General features: G+C 41.9%; 1 long non-coding RNA gene across 3 annotated transcripts in view; it reads right to left on the bottom strand.

Annotated features, from left to right (window-relative positions):
- Window positions 1–12,885, bottom strand: part of LOC128825737 (uncharacterized) — a 70,051-nt gene that overhangs the window by 16,507 nt on the left and 40,659 nt on the right. For all 3 annotated transcript variants that reach the window (XR_008442709.1, XR_008442710.1, XR_008442711.1), the window contains exon 2: window positions 641–764. This is a non-coding gene — a long non-coding RNA (uncharacterized LOC128825737). The remainder of the gene's footprint in view (window positions 1–640; window positions 765–12,885) is intronic.

The raw sequence follows: 12,885 nt of genomic DNA, 5'->3' as shown, positions 1-12,885 counted from the left end.
CTTGAGTTATTGCAAAGGACCAGATAAAATAACCAGGAGAGCTGGGCTCTGTTCCCAGCTTTGCCAAAGGCTTATTAAATTACTTTGGTCTGCTAACTTTTCTGAGCTATAGTTCCCCGATTTATAAATGCACAGGGTATTGTGCAGCTGAATTCATTTATATGGCTAACAAAGACACCCAGAGTTACAACAGGAAGGATTAAGCAAAGCCAAGAGTTTGGGAAAGGGAATAAAGCTTATGCTAAAAGTGGTTGGGGAGAAATTTTCCATATGGTCATGTTATTCCATAACCACCTAGTGTAGCATTTCTTGCACCTCCCTCTGAAACATCGCTGTTAGATACTAGACTGGATGAACCTCTGCTTTGATAAAGCATGGCAATTCCTGTGTTCCCAAAGTGCTTTGGGATCCTCAGACAGAAGGGGACAGAGACCTGCGAAGCGACATCATTATCTTCTTATTGTATATAATGAAAGGGCATGAGCACAGTGAATAAAGAAGGCTGTGGAAATAACTTGGTACTTGGATTTTTTTTTCTTGTTTTATTACCCTAATGCTAAGGGGGATGATAGCACAGAAAAGTAGGCCAACATCAAACCTGAGATGGAGGGGAAATGTGGATCAAAACGTTAAGAATGACCTGCTTGAAGAGGGGCAATTGAAAGATGTTCTGAAGCCTCCACTGGAATGAGCCAGTCTCTTTTTCTTACTCTGACTGAACTTTGAAGAGCTTGGCAGTGAAATGGTTGTGTAGGCATATGTCCCTGAAAAATAAAAGAAAGGAACGAAATCCAGTATTGATTTAGACAGAAAAGTCAAATGTTTCTGTTGCTACAACTGTGACAATAAATTCAAAAATAATTCAGGAGCTTCTGGCTCTCAACATGACAGACCAAGGAGATATGCTTCCTGGAGTGGAACCTCCCCCAGGGATAGCAGAGAGCTGTGGGAGAGGATTAATGACTGCACTGCTGAACCTGCACAATGCACAACATTAGGAGGGCTTTGCTATAATGAAACCTTCAGCCTTCAGCTGTGTTGCAGACTCACTGAATAGCAGCTGGCAGCCCTGTGGAGAAGCTGCGCACAATGGGGGGAAAAAGGGTCAGACTGAAAAAGCGGAGATGGAATTAAAAATAATAAGAGAAAAGGGGGGAAACAAGCCGCCGAGAGAGGAAGGGTTTCTATTTGGCAGCAGCTAGTTAGCAATTTTCTTAGTCAGGGATGTAGTTATGGTGGGATTTTGCATGCACAGTTCTCATTAATTTCTAATGGGAACTGGGCAGCCAATCCCTCAGGCAGCTGTGAAAATCTCACCCATCCTGTGTAGTTGAGCACCACAGCTTGCCCCCTCTTATTATTATTTGTATTGTGGTAGCACTCAAGAGCCCCAATCACAGGTCAGTCATTGTGATAGGTGCTATACAAATATTGATCAGAAAGATGGTTGCTGCCCCAGAGAACTTACAATCTAAGACAAGAGACAAGTGGATATGGATGGACATTTGGAGAGCACAAGGAAACCATGAAACAACACTGCTCAGCATAACAACTTAGCTTTATACAGTGTCAAAGAGGGTAAGAGAAAGGTGGCATCAAAATACTTGCAACTACCAGTACTCTAAAGTCCCCAGTTAAACACTGTGCAGGGTGTATGATTAACAGAATGGCCAAAAAGTGGGACAAAAATATAGAGAAAATGTCAATTGCCCCCCCCCCCCCATGTTACAATGTTGAAAATTTCAAATGTCAATGTAATTTTGAAATTTGAAAAATATCAATCAATCCTAGATGTGGAGAACAAATACATGCTGCACAGACCATGTGGGTGAAATACGCCCTGTGCTGCTTCCGCTCTAGGCCTATGCACCACTTTAAGACCAATTAGGACAAACAGAAATAGATTTTTCACGTGGCAAAGTTGATAAATTGGACACTCAGACAGTGACACTCAAAATTTAACAGCCCAAGTTCCCCTTTGTTACCTAGGGCAGTTGGAATGATCCACAGAAGAGCTAAATATATTTATATTTCTATACCCGCCCCCCCCCAAAATGCTAAGGGGACACGAACATTGCACATAAGTCAGGGGACACGTCCGTTAATGCTAATTGTCACATCTGTCTCCTCTTGATTTAAGTTGCTACTCCCCACTCCATCCATTATGGCAACAATCTTACACAATCCTGAGGAAAGCACTGCACACAGATCTCTGAAGAGTGACGTGTAGCAGCTTTGAGAGCCAATGGTCACTGTTTGAGGCACCTGGAGAGCAGACTGCCCTTAAACGGAATGACTGTCTTTGGCAGTGCATAATTTGTCCAGGGGCTTACCAGGGCTGAGCCCTGGCACCTCTAGGCTTGGCAGTTCACAGCCCAGGTGTCTCTGGGCTTGCCGCATCAGTTATGAGAGTAAAAAAAAATTGCTTGAGCCCCAGCAGCTCTTTCATTACAAATTAAGCATTGGTCTTTGACTTGGTATTTAAGGAGACAGCAGTTAGCACAATGAGAACTACTCTGCGTGTATAATATAAGCTGAATAGACTCCTGCTTTTTTAGGTGAACTGTATGTTTCCCTTTATAAGACTCACAATTCCGTCTGCTTTTCAAATACAGATGAACAATTCCTTGCGGAGTAAGCATTGTAGTTCTTGCTCTGACATGGACTCCTTCTGTGATATGAAGTAAGTCATTCAACATTGCTCTGTCCATCTTGGATCCCCTTCTTGTGAAATGGGGATAATACTTTACCTGTGTGGATTAATTAGGTGATATTTGTAAGGCACTACAGAGATAATATAACATTACTAATAATGCAGCTCTTGTCAGCAGCAGCACTCAATAGGCTTTACAAAGAAGGTTGTGATAATTATCTCCATTATACAGATAGGTAAACTGAGGCATGCAGCAGGGAACGACTTGTCCAAGGTCACCCAGAAGGCCAGAGCCATGAAAAGAAGCCTGATCTCCTGAGTTCCAGTCCAGTGCTCTAACCACTAGGCATCAGTGCACTATGATGTTGTTACCCTTTTTATTGATGTGGATGATAGCCATGTTAGACCAGATTCTGATCTCATGTACAGTGACATAAATCTGGAGTAGCTGCACTGACTGCAGCAGAGTTACTCCCGACTTACCCCTGTGCAGATGAGATCAAGATCTAGCTTCTGCAGCACTCCAAACATTGAGGAAGTAGTTTCTTTTCTTTTTGTCTCCCAGCTGTTTCTAACAAAAGCAGCTCCAACCAATTACATCATTTTGTAAATTGTAATTGGATTTTATGGACTTGAAATTCCACACATGGATTTGCATAAACAGACTGATGGTTTATGCCGTAACACTACAAAAATAATATCAGAAAGAAGGACGGAGCAACGCTGAATGAGAATGACAAACCCAGAAAGCTAAATAATGACCTGCAGAGGCAAGGATGGGGGCCAGAGAAACCCAGGTCACATTATAATTCACCAAACAGCGACATGCTGGGGCACAGGGAGAGAAAGGGTACAAGAGGAAACAAAGAAATCACTCAATACAATGCCCCCCAAAAGACCCCAAAATATTAAAACCTTAGAAAGGAACTGATTCCAAAGCAAACAGGTTCCATCTACCAACCAGCGAAAAGGGCCCAGCACACAAGGAGACATGGCGTCTTTATGTTCTGTCTCAATAATAAGACAGAAAGCTTCAGTTTATTATTTATCTGCTTTTGAATTTTAATGAACAGTTTGAGTGATAATTACTAAATTTCTATATTGATATAAAACCAGCACATAAAATAGCACAATTTGATATTTATGAAGTGTCAGTTTGCCATAAATACAGAGATTTGTTAATGAGCGCTGGGAACTATTCATTAAAATTCAGAAGTAGATAAATAATGAATAGGAATTGCTGTTTATTCATTAAAATTCTCAGGAAAAAAAATGAAAAATATCTCTTTGCTTACTGCTGATGAAGCCAGCCCATTTTATGAGAGATTTGTTTTAATTAGTGCCATTTGGCACTATTAATGCCAGAATAGCGTAGAGCCATTTCCACATCACAGGTTGTGAACACATTAAGACAATCCTAGGCCCATGTTCCTCTCTAGAATGGCAGGGATGACATATACAATGTCTGTTGGACATTCTGGGTCCCAGACCAAATTGCTGTCTCTTCAGGTATGTTCACAAAAGAGGTGGGACTTATCCCCTGCTCAGTTTAGCAAAGGACTTGGTCAGGGGCCCCCAGCTGACCCATGATGGAGCAAGGGCTCTACTGAAGTGTAACTGGCAGGTGACCCAGAGAACAGTTGATTTCAGAGTTAACATCCTGTTCAGATGAACAGTACAATTCAAATCGGTCAGAGATATTGTTTTAGGCTGTCTGCAAACTCAGGCCGACACCTTTGCCTTGGCTACACTCAGGTCTGATTTTCCAGTTTATCTTTGCAACCAAGACTGTTAGAAACATAAATCTTTCTTCTAGCTGAAAGCTGATGATTCTAGAGGTGACAGCCTGACCCCACTTCATTAGGGCCCACATTTCACCCCAGGAAATTGGGTCCTAAGTGGAAATCTCTACTGCCTGTTATGGGTTAGGTTAATCCTTGTTGTTATGGGTAAGGTGTAACCACCATCTTACATATAGGATAAATGTAAAGAAGCCATTGTGATCAGCCATTGTGAAATAGTTCAGCGACCCACACCCCAAAGCCAGACCCACAAATAACAGGCTCACTCATCGTTTTCTCTTCCTCATGGAAATGACTTGCAGGTTATTTGGTTATCCTGAACTTTGGTTATCCATTCAGATCAAAAGGGGTAATGCACCTCAGCTTCTGTTCAGCCCTGTTGTGCACACTAGAAAGCTTCCCTCACAGGGATTTCACAGACTTGCCTCTGGGCACAGGTGCTGGATTGGAGCCAGATTGTTTAGCATCTTGCAGGATTGAGCCCTGGGTTCTCCCTGCTCATTACGAGCCTGGAAAGACTCCCATTGGAGATGGTGAGTATGGCTCCAACCTCCAAGCTAGTGTGCATCCTCAACTCCTCCTGACTCTTATCATTGGTTCCTAAATCAAGGACCAAACTCTCTAGCTTCTGAGATTCCAAGAGACCCACTTTCCTGCTTTTCAAGCCCAACCGACTGTTGTTCAGAAGATGGGGGGAAAACCCTGAAAAACACATCAGTACTGCCCGGGGATGCCAGAGTAATTAGGCTGTTGTTTAATTTTGATTTATTGTTATCTGAACTTTGGGAATGTTTTATATAAAATTTATATCCATAAAACTGTAATGTTCATAAAAGTTTTATTAAATAACTCATCTCTTGTATTACAATGAAAATACTGAAAAGGAATTTGTAGAAGCACGACATTAGCATCAGCTGCATTGCCTCACTTGAGGAAGACTCTTGCAAACAATGCGCTCTGGGCTGTATCACTGCCCTTCTCTACCATCTCCCCAGTTTAAAACTAATTTTGTTTTTTCTATTCATTGCTTTCTTTTTATATATACTTTAGCTTCTGTGTTTCTTCCCTCATGCTATGGAAGCAACAGCACTGAATGCTGATTAGACTCGGCCAGACTCTGATCTGGTGGCAGTGTTTCATTGGTTCCACGCTGCTCAGGAAAGGTTACTTGACTCACTCAAAAGTATGTTCGTGATGATGCAGGGAATCTAAGAGCCTGCTCCATAGCCCACTGAAGTCAGATGGGATTCTGTCTTAATGAGCTTTGGATCAGGCCCTATGTGACCTGGGTTTTTCAAAGGTAATGTCGTCAGTTGTATAACTGTCAACAATACAACGTAAAGAATCGTCAAGAACATGGAATTGAAAATGAGGATTCAAGGGCCTCTTTAAAAAAAACTCTGTTCTTTTTTGAAATGAAGAAACACTGAGCTCCATTTTGTTTTTTAAGCCGGGACTTTATGGGTCTGGGCTGTAAAAGGTCCCCTCTACTTCACTCCTCCTGTCTCCTCTGGACCTTTTGCCTTTCCCTGAAAGCTGGATTTAAAACAATAAAATGTGTGGCTTCATGCAGAATACCAGATTGGTCCCTGTGGGGAACAGAATTAATTCTACTCAGGAGCAGAAAATGAAACCCTGAAGTGTGTCAAAGCATAGACAGAAATTCAATATCCGACTGAGCCCATCACTAAGGATACTTCACCCTTTCTTACATGTCTATTGCTCAATCAAATGTAGATCTAGGAAGAGGGTTTATTTCAGTTCAGCCCAGTGTTACAAGGGGGGCGGGGAGAATATTGTAGCAGCAGTTGCTGTCTGTTTGCTGTTTGAGATCTATAATTTTGTAAATGCCAAATGTATTAATCCAACCTGTCATGTTGCAGCTCTGTTTGTAGATCAAATGGGATTAAGCGATTTAGTCAAAGCTCTCCTGATACTATTTAAATGTATGACAAGAAATGTAATATTTCGGAAAATGAACATTTAAAAAGTGCAATTCAAAATCAAGAACACCTGGTGTATTAAAAAGAAATAGATAGACTACTGCCCTGATCCTGTAAAGTCCATAAGCACATGCTTAATTTAGAGCATGTGAGCATTGGCATGACTCCTATTGAAGTCAATGGGACTGCTTTACATGCATAAACTTAAGTACGTGCTTCAGTGGATTACTCACACGCATAAAATTAACCATGTGCTTAAGTGATTTCCTGAGTCAGGGCCTTTAAATGCTGCTACAATATTTGGAGTGCTGCTACTCCTTCCTGAAAGGATAATAAGCTCTTTGTTACGGCTACGGCTACCGTAGGAGCTAGGGGTGTGATTCCCCTGCTCAAGTAGACGCACTTGCGTTATGTCTGAGAGCCAGTGCAAGTATAAATAGCAGCGTATCCACGGTAACACAGGCATCTACAGAGGCAGCATGGCTGAGCCTTGCCGAGTACGTACCCATACCTGGAATGGCTCATCCATGCCTCCACTGCTACTGTAGAGCTATTTATACTAGTGCAAACTCAGTTAGAGCTAGCATGGGCATGTCTACACGAGCCAGGCACCACACCCCTAGCTCATAGTGTAGAAGTAGCCAGAGGCCTGGTCTACACTAAAAAGTTAGGTTGATCCAGCTACATCATTCAGGGGTGTGAAAAATCCAGGCCCCTAAGCAGCATAGTTAAACTGACCTAATCCTAGGTGTAGACAGCACTAAATTGATGGAAGAATTCTATGTACCTAGCTACCACTTCTTGGAGACGTGGCATACCTATGCCAATGGGAGAACCCCTTAGATCGACATAGTGTCTACATGAAGCACTACAGTGACCCAGCTGCAACACTTCAGTGGTGCCACTGTAGTATTTCAGGTGTAGATAAGCCTTATGGAGGAGAACTGGCTGAGTCTGCTATCCCGTCTTACCCTGAACTGGCTATTTAGAAAGATGAGCTGCTAACAGTCTCTAGCTCATCTACAAATGTGCTACTCAGACAAAAAGAAATGGGAAGTGATTTCCCAGGGTTTTAAACCCTTCTGGGAGGAATCCTATATTAAGTCTAGTGATTACAGCAGGGGACAGGAAAAAGGAGATTTGGGTTCAGTTGCCAGCCCTAATACAGACTTCCTGAGTGGCCAAGTCATTTAACTTCTCAATGGTCACCTCTCAGTGACTCTGTTCCCATGCCTGGGCGAGGGATGGAAAGATACAGGGCAAAGTTCTGGCAATGAGCAAGGGCCTGCCCAGACTCTGATGAATTAGAAAAGCTCCAGGACTAAATTAAGATCTGCTTCTCATGGCTCCCTGTGCCCACCTACAAAAGAAGGGTATTAATGGGTTTGAAAAGTGAACAATGAAATCCTTGACTTGGGGCCTGATCCAGTGCAAATCTGAGCCAATGGGAGTATTGCCTTCAACATTAAATAAGGATTGAACCAAGCCCTGCATTAGGATCAGGATCTGGACCAAGATGGTCCAATGCATTGAATAGCGCCCTCTTGCCCACTTTGCTAGTACCTGCTTATTCAAATGTGCCTAAAGTCAACCTCAGTTAATCAAACTCCAGTCAATCGAAACCCTGGGCCAAATGTTATGGCTCTTGGGGTAACCTGTGTGGTTACCTTAGAGGCTCATCAGTAGAGGCAGAGTGCAGGATAGTAAAGGTTTTTGGGGAGAGTGGTACAGAGCAGGCATAGGAAAAAGAAGAGGCCGAGTTATGGAGAGATACAGCTGAAGCAGAGGCAGTGAGCTTCATGAACGGTGCTGAAAAGTTAATGGCTAGCATATACGTACTTAGGGTCATATTTTATTCTCTAGCTTTTCCCGAAACTTTCAATGACATCAGCATGAATCCTGATCAGGGACTGAGTGCAGACGATGCCCCCTTGTAATGTTAATATAAATGTTGTATAAAAAAATAGCATTTCTCGGCTCTTCCCTCTCCTGACCTGCTAAATTGAGACCGTTTGGTAGAGAATGAGAGGGGGCAAAATCCTAGCTAGCCACTTTTAATTGAAGAAAGGAAATCTGAAGCCTTGGACATGAAATCATTGTCCTTTTAACATCTCCTTTTGTTCCTTTCAAAATCCAGTGTGGCAGTGGATGAAAACCCTGCGTGCTTCTGCTTTAAATCAACAACTGGCTTATCCAGAACCGTGCTTCATCATAATGGTTGTTCTATGGTTTGGGGCACTTTTTTTTTTTAGTGCATTTTCCAAGCTGTTTCAACCTCTCTTCTGAAGCACAGACATTTATTATGTCACCTCAAAGCCACATTGTACTGTGCCTGCCACTGAGCTTAGCATTTCATCTGACACTATTAAAAAATATCCAACACACATGATGGAAATTCCCCCTCCTTTTGTTCATAACAAAACCAAAAATAAACCTGAGGAAAACTTATAGGCACAATCGCCTGTGTTGCATTAAATATTTTCATGTTGTCCATTTTACCTCTCTTAAATTCTCTTACCCACGGAAACAGTGGGAACTACATGCTGTGAAAAATCAGAATGGCTGTGTGAGTTGTATTTCTGACTTGCCCCCATTTCATCCAGAGAACAATCCTTTACTTACAGCTAAAAGTGAGATCACGTTTCTTTAATTCATGTTATCTCACCATGGTTTCAAATACAAACACTTCTGGGAAATGGGCACATAGAAGCGGAGCTGTTAGGATTCTCTTATGCCCAGCCACAGTCCGCTTTCCAGTTGTGTTCTACCTTCAAAAAGGAGAGATGGCAGTATACTTGTGACTGATCTCAGACTTTGATGATCGCAGGGTGTCAGTTTCCTGGCAACACCAGCCTGTTATCCACCCAAACACCCTCCTCCAGGCAATCATGCCAGCCCTCACTTTGCTCTGCGGGTTAGCACTAGGTGCATTCTGGTCCCTGAGCCTTCTTGAAGAGATCCGCAGAGATATCCAGCCACTGTCACTAGCTATTCACAGGAATACCCTCCCAGATCTCTACAGAACTACTATCTCTGTATCTAACCCAGTGGTAACAAAGCACCTTGAGCCAGATTTTCAAAGGTATTTACCTGCCTGAAGATGCAATAGGCTCCTAGAGGGATTTGCAAAAGAGCCTAGGCCTAGATCTTCCAGGTATTTAGATTAAATTAATGGATTTTGTACTATATGGGACTAGATTGTTTTGAAAACCCCATTTAGACATCCATCTGCATCTTTAGGCTCCTAAATACCTTTAAAAATCTGGCCCCTGGTGGTTCTGAAAAATGGTAAAAGCTCCAATGAGCTCATGTGAATTTACTGGACTGGTTTGGGACCAAGCAAGCCCCAATCCTGTGAATATTTAAGCACATGAATAGTCCCATTGAGTTCAATGGGGCTGCTCACATGGAGAAAGATTTTCATGTTCTGTGTATTTGCAGGATCAAGGCTCAAAACAAATAAAAAAGACATGCAATATTAAGACATATGATTTAAAAAAAAATTTTCCAATCCATAACAGCTAGGATCACATGACGGTCACGAAAGGACTGTCTCATGTACAAGACGATCATATTTGGCATGTAAGATTAAATTAAAGTTTTCTAATTGCATTTAGGAACATACAAAATACTACAGTCTAAAGTGTAACAAATTAATTCTTCAGGCGTAGCCTAATTGGATGAAAATTGATTTATCTTGTTTGGACCAAATGACCCAGGAAAGCATGACTGGTAACAGTGACGAACGGAAAATATCATGCTTATGGCAGTAACACTGAGTGAAGGGAATATATATAAAAGAACTGCAGTGAGCTACATTTCATCGTCTCTCTAAATGGTGAAGGCATGATTTATCCAGAGTTTCCACAGTTCATATATGCGTGATGAATTAAAAGCCTTTGATTACCTCTGACACAAACATATGCTTCTATAAGCAAAATACAGGGGAAATTCATTTTAGCCCCAATAAAATTGCTTTACATTAAAATAAGAATTGCAACCAGACATTATGGAAAAGTCCTATAGAATTGGATAGAAAATGGACAGTTTTTCTGGAGTCCTATAGAATTTTATAGAGAACTATATATTTCTGCTATAGATTTCCATAGGAGGATTCAAAATGAAAGGATCTCACTCTCTATAAAAAGACCATAATTTCTAGTAGGGCCTTATTTAATTTTTTTATAAATCTACTTGTTTCATCCTGATTAAACTGTATAGTACTTCTCCATAAGATTAGGCCAGAAAATGTGACCTTATTCCACCCTCTGTCAAGCAACACTGGAACCCACACTTCAAATAATAGCCCCTGCAGCAAAGGGTGAGAGTTCACACCTTCTCCCCACGCCATATCTATACAGGGGACAGACATAATTTTGTGGCATGCATACTGAGAGCACCAGTTAGTGATCCTGACGTATGACAGTTACTCCAGAGGGTGCGTCTCTGGGTGGAGTGAGCATGATATCATGGCTAGTAGTGGATGTCCTCAGGGTGGCTTGTATGGGCAGAGTGAGGTTGGGGGCATGGGGGCCTTTTCACCATCCTTTGTTTATTACTATGCCTTAATAGCACAGTTGAGCCCTACATAAGCACTAACTAGGAGCTGGAATAGTATTATGCTATAAGATCAACTACATAGTAGTAGTATGAACTCTGATATAGTGAAACTCCATTTTTAGAAGAGATGGGTCCAAACCAAAACCCTGGGTCCAAATATGGATTTTGTGCCACAAGCTCATCTTTAGCGTATAGTCAGACAGAATGAATGCCTTGTAATATTTCTATGAACTCGGTGCAAGAGCTGTGATTTCATTTGCATGTGGGGGGAATAAAAATCTATCTGTTCTTAAGTGGCAAAAAGGCCTTACACTGACCTTCTCCAAAGGGATGAATTTCACTCATCATGCCCATCCCCCCTGTAGCTTAGTGTCATTTTAAGAAAGACCCAATGTTTCATAATTAATCCCCTTCATCATATCACCCTGCAGTGAACAAGCTCCACCAGATGGAAGCCACCTCTCAATCAGACCTCTGAGGCCACGTCGTACACATGTTCGAGAGACTCACTCCTATCATTGCTACTGATAATAAGAGTAAAATTAAATCCGGGCGCCGCAATGGGGATAGAGATAATAAACGACTATCGCTCCTCCAAAAATGCTGACTCATCGGGAACAACAGGTCTTTATTAAGAAGAGGCTAATTTGCCATAAAGAATTGCATCACTTATTTAAAGAGACCGATTGCTGAAACTGTGGGCAGCATACTAAACACTGCCAAGAGATCAGAAGAGCTTGAACGTTCCTGAGTTTTAATTAAACGTGTTCTCATACCGCTACTTTCCCCAAAGTGAAATTAAAGCTTTCATTATCTTAAAAATCAGAAGATGGCATTTGGGATGAAAAAGAAACTATGGAGGAGGGAGATTGCCAATATTCCAGTCAGAAACGGTCCTACATATTGAGAAAAACATTTGTCTGGTGGCTTGTATGATAAATCTGTAAAAGACCCACAACAGATCAGTGTCTCAAAAGGTTAATACTGAGGTCAACAGATTATGAGGCAAGAAAATCTTCAATCTATAAATGACACATCCACCTTTGAGTAAAGCCCAGCAGTTAGTCACAGCTGGGCAACATGTCAAAAATGCTGTAAGGGAGTGAGTGATATGCTGACTTTCCATTCACTCCCTCTCTTCCAAATAGTACACAACAGATGTGATGCAAGGAACTCATTTGCCAGACAAGCTATGTTATTCTCAGTTTGGATATTAAACAGCTGTGCAAGACTCACCTAGTTTCAGGGGTGCTGGAACAATTTGTATAGTAGGGGTGCTCAGGGCCATTGAACCAAACTTTAAGCCCCGTATACGATGGAAACCACTTCAAGCAAGGAGGTGCTCCAGCTCCCCCAGCACCCCTAGTTCCAGCACCTATGCCTAGTTTCAGGGATCATTACAAACTTGCCACTCAGACCAAGTTTCCCTTTAAAAAATAATTGGACAGTTGGGGCAGAACAGGTTGGTTTCACTTGTTTGTTTGTTTTGCATCAATTGGCTTTGTAGAGTTTGGATGCAAAACTAGGACCTTTTTTTGGCTTCACTGGAGCACAAAAATACTGGGGCATGAACCTATGCAAAGCAGAATGGTAATAGGGTTTAAAGACAGTGTGTAATGGCTTTGTGGGGCTTATGAGGGGAGCCCACATGGGACAATGACACCTGAATCCTGAGTCACTTATACTGTGGTTTCCAAAAAATTAGATATCCAATTGTGTGTGCAATTGCACACCAAGTTAGTTACCAGTACTGTGTACAGAGTTGGTTGTATGCATATACACCTCTATCCTGATATAACGCTGTCCTCAGGAGCCAAAAATCTTACCGCCTTATAGGTGAAACCGTGTTATATCGAACTTGCTTTGATCTGCCAGAGTGCGCAGCCCCACCTCCCCGGAGCGCTGCTTTACCGCGTTATATCCGAAT

Source organism: Malaclemys terrapin, chromosome 18 (genome assembly GCF_027887155.1).
Source record: "Malaclemys terrapin pileata isolate rMalTer1 chromosome 18, rMalTer1.hap1, whole genome shotgun sequence".
NCBI lineage: Eukaryota > Metazoa > Chordata > Testudines > Emydidae > Malaclemys > Malaclemys terrapin.
The sequence above is the reverse complement of the archived record's forward strand: the minus strand, read 5'-3'. Positions and strand labels throughout refer to the sequence as shown.